Here is a 4,403-nt window from a genome sequence, read left to right on the forward strand (position 1 = left end):
TTAAGTCGGGTGATGCTGAGTGAATTAGATGAGCAATTGTGACACTTAACGTAGTAAATGAGTTTTGCTATTTGGGGAGCAAAATAACTGATGACTGTCGAAGTAGAGAGGATATAAAATGTAGACTGGCATTGGCAAGGAAAGCGTTTCTGAAGAAGAGAAATTTGTTAACATCGAGTATAGATTTAAGTGTCAGGAAGTCGTTTCTGAAAGTATTTGTATGGAGTGTAGCCATGTATGGAAGTGAAACATCGATAATAAATAGTTTGGACAAGAAGAGAATAGAAGCTTTCGAAATGTGGTGCTACAGAAGAATGTTGTAGATTAGGTGGGTAGATCACGTAACTAATGAGGAGGTATTGAATAGGATTGGGGAGAAGAGAAGTCTGTGGCACAACGTGACTAGAAGAAGGGATCGGTTGGTAGGACATATTCTGAGGCACAAGAGATCACAAATTTAGCATTGGAGGGTAGCGTGGAGGGTAAAAATCGTAGAGGGAGACCAAGAGATGAATACACTAAGCAGATTCAGAAGGATGTAGGTTGCAGTAGATACTGGGAGATGAAGGACCTGGATCAGGATAGATTAGCATGGAGAGCTGCGTCAAACCAGTCTCAGGACTGAAGACCACAACAACAACAACATGTCAATATATTTTCAGTCGATATATCGATACTTCCTATATCGATATCGAGTGCTGGTTAAAAAGAATCTTCTTTTTCTTTTCGACATATCAGATTCCGACATTTTGAAAAATATCAACTGTCCTAGTTCACACAGGATGCCACAAATTTAACGTGGTTGTACAGCTTTCAATTTGGCGTCAATAGAAATCGTATCAGTGCGCATGAATGTTATAGTGCAGTTTATGGCATTAGAGCTGCAACAAGAGGTAAATACAGGGAAGACAAACCCCAAACGTTGGATCTGAAAATAGATTTTGCGCAGGGATAAATCAATGGCGAAATAAACATTTATAAAAGAAATAACACTCGGAGAAGAAAATTCTGTCTTCAGTATCAAATTAACCAACAGCTGGCACGTATGTCTACAGATACGCCACTCTTTCAAATCATATTGTAATCGATGACATAGGCATTTAGAATAACAAATTTTTAGTTTAACAGCTGTCACATTACACTCACAATTAGCAATTTTTAGTCTCTCAATCACGAAGTTGATACAACTCACTTTTTTGCTTACAGATATTAATTTTATATATTTATTCATCCAAAAATCTTTTGAGTACAGCAGCAATTACTCCATGATAACTGTGACACAATGCTTGTGTTTCGAAATACTGCCACCTAGGAGCATTGGTGGGAGGAATGTGGTGCAACAAAGTATAAATTTTTGTGACATGACGAAAGTAGCGTCCCTTACGTTGCGCAACTAAAGTCTGAGAGTTTACACATGCAACTGCAGTACGCCACTAGCTGTGGTGACCTTTTTGATGCGTGTGTAAAACCGACTTTAACACTGACGCAGACCATAGCATTTTCTGACAGAATTCCAATTCACAGTTGCGCCGTCTAAAGTGTTGCAAGTTATTTAAATGGTTCTGGACACCACCCCCAACTCGAAAAAAAGAAAATAGCAAATTAATTACATAGCCGTTTAGGGCCAGTTTACAATCTCGTACTAAATCCAGGGATAGCTACCCAAGGAATAGCCTAACCACTGGTTAAGTTGGAGCATGTAGTGCATGATACTGTTTCACTGACCAGTTAGTTATTCTCGGAATAGTATTCCGTCCATCTAAGTTGACAACAACTTAAGACCACACAAGGTATTTCTGCGTATGTACTTTAATATACACTACTGGCCATTAAAATTGCTACGCAAAGAAGAAATGCAGATGATAAACGGGTACTCATTGGACAAATACTTTATACTAGAACTGGCATGTGATTAGATTTTCACGCAGTTTGGGTGCATAGATCCTAAGAAATCAGTACCCAGAACAACCACCTCTGGCCGTAATAACGGCCATGATACGCCTGGACATTGAGTCAAACAGAACGTGGATGGCGTGTACAGGTACAGCTGCCCATGCAGCTTCAACACGATACCACAGTTCATCAAGAGTAGTGACTGGCGTATTGTGACGAGCCAGTTGCTCGGCCACCATTAACCACAAGTTTTCAATTGGTGAGACACCTGGAGAATGTGCTGGCCAGGGAAGCAGTCGAACATTTTCTGTATCCAGAAAGGTCTGTACAGGACCTGCAACACACGGTCGTGCATTATCCTGCTGAAATGTAGGGTTTCGCAGGGATCGAATGAAGGGTAGAACCACGGGTCGTAACACATCTGAAATTTAACGTCTACTGTTCAAAGTACCGTCAATGCGTACAAGAGGTGACCGAGACGTGTAACCAATGGCAACCCATACCATCACGCCGGATGATACGTCAATATGGCGATGACGAATACACGCTTCCAATGTGCGTTCACCGCGATGTTGTCAAACACGGATGCGACCATCATGATGCTGTAAACAGAACCTGGCTTCATCCGAAAACATGATGTTTTGGCAGTCGTACACCCAGGTTCGTCGTTGAGTACACCATCACAGGCGCTCCTGTCTGTGATGCAGCGTCAAGGGTAACTGCAGCCATGGTCTCCAAGCTGATAGTCAATGCTGCTGCAAACATCGTCGAACTGTTCGTGCAGATGGTTGTTGTCTTGCAAACGTCCCCATCTGTTGAGTCAGGGATCGAGACGTGGCTGCACGATCCGTTACAGCCATGCGGACAAGATGCTTGTCATCTCGACTGCTGGTGATACGAGGCCGTTGGGATCCAACACCGCGTTACGTATCACCCTCCTGAACCCACCGATACATATTCTGCTAACAGTCATTGGATCTCGACCAACGCGAGCAGCAATGTCGCGATACGATAAACCGCAATCGCGATAGGCTGCAATCCGACCTTTATTAAAGTCGGAAACATGATGGTACGCATTTCTCCTCCTTACACGAGGCACCACAACAACGTTTCACCAGGCAACGCCGGTCAACTGCTGTTTGTGTATGAGAAATCGGTTGGAAACTTTCCTCATGTCAGCACGTTGTAGGTGTCGCCACCGGCGCCAACCTTGTGTGAATGCTGTGAAAAGCTAATCATTTGCATATCACAGCATCTTCTTGCTGTCGGTTAAATTTCGCCTCTGTAGCACGTCATCTTCGTGGTGTGGCAAAATGGCCAGTAGTGTACTTTAGTCGCCGTTCGCAGAAATGGCGTGTCTAACGTGAACGATATGCGTTCCAGATCGCAAAATAATTCGTTTGAGGATATTTTGAGACTGGCAGATACTGTATACAGGTTCAAGAGCGTATTAGAAAACACGAAAACTTTTGCAGTCTCATTCGAAGCTTTTTATCATCTCGTTGCCACTGTCAAGTCTTGTACCTGGGGAAACGAGGAGAGAACATTGTTTGGCGGCCGATATCCTCTTTCTACAACATAGCTGCACACAGGTATTAACAAGGTTCTTTATTTTCCAAAACAGAAAGCTACTTCTCCTTACGTTAGTTCAAGTGTGGTGGTATGAGCTGTTCTGTAATAGACCACGTTAACATGTCCCACAATACTCTCACAGCCAGTGACATGAAGTGACTGATACCAACTAGAATAGTAACTGAGATGACTGCGACTGCAACTGACTGTCTGAAACTGGGCAGAGTGTCTGTGACTGACTGGGCTCTCCGGTCCGTGGCAGCGATCTAAATACTGGCAGTCGAGAGGGTGTTGGAGGCACATTGTTTACTAGTCTGTCTTTGGCCTCTCTTCCGACAGGAGCGCTTGATTCAGCTCCTGTTGGCGATCGTCTTGCAACCTCTTTGCCGACCGGTATGCTGACGACATCTTACCCCAGCACATTACTCCCCCCCCCCCCACCCCCCAAAAAAATACCGCACTGTAGTCACGTAGGGAAGCTGCGAAAGACAGTGCGGAGGGAGACAGGATGCTGGCTGTAGAGATGAGCTGGGAGCCGAGACTGTGGAGGACAGCTTACTCCCAAACTTACCCCATATTCTGGCTTGCGCTACAGTCGCAGGTTCGAATCCTGCCTCGGGCATGGATGTGTGTGATGTCCTTAGGTTAGTTAGGTTTAAGTAGTTCTAAGTTATAGGGGACTCATGACCTCAGAATTTAAGTCCCATAGTGCTCAGAGCCAATCTGGCTTGCGAATGCACTAGGAACATCTTCCAGTAAACTGCTGCCAGGGCACACGTCCAGCCCTGAGGGCGTTTCTTGGGGCGATGACGACGACAGCAATGGCAGGTCCAGATCCGCGGGGGCGGCAGGGGCGAGGGAGCGTCGTCCATCCGCTCCTCCTGGGGTGCCCTGGTGGCACCAGCGGGCGGCTGCGAAGGCCGCGTGGTCCCACGAGG

This window comes from Schistocerca gregaria, chromosome 3, assembly GCF_023897955.1.
Source record: "Schistocerca gregaria isolate iqSchGreg1 chromosome 3, iqSchGreg1.2, whole genome shotgun sequence".
NCBI classification, from domain to species: Eukaryota; Metazoa; Arthropoda; class Insecta; order Orthoptera; family Acrididae; genus Schistocerca; species Schistocerca gregaria.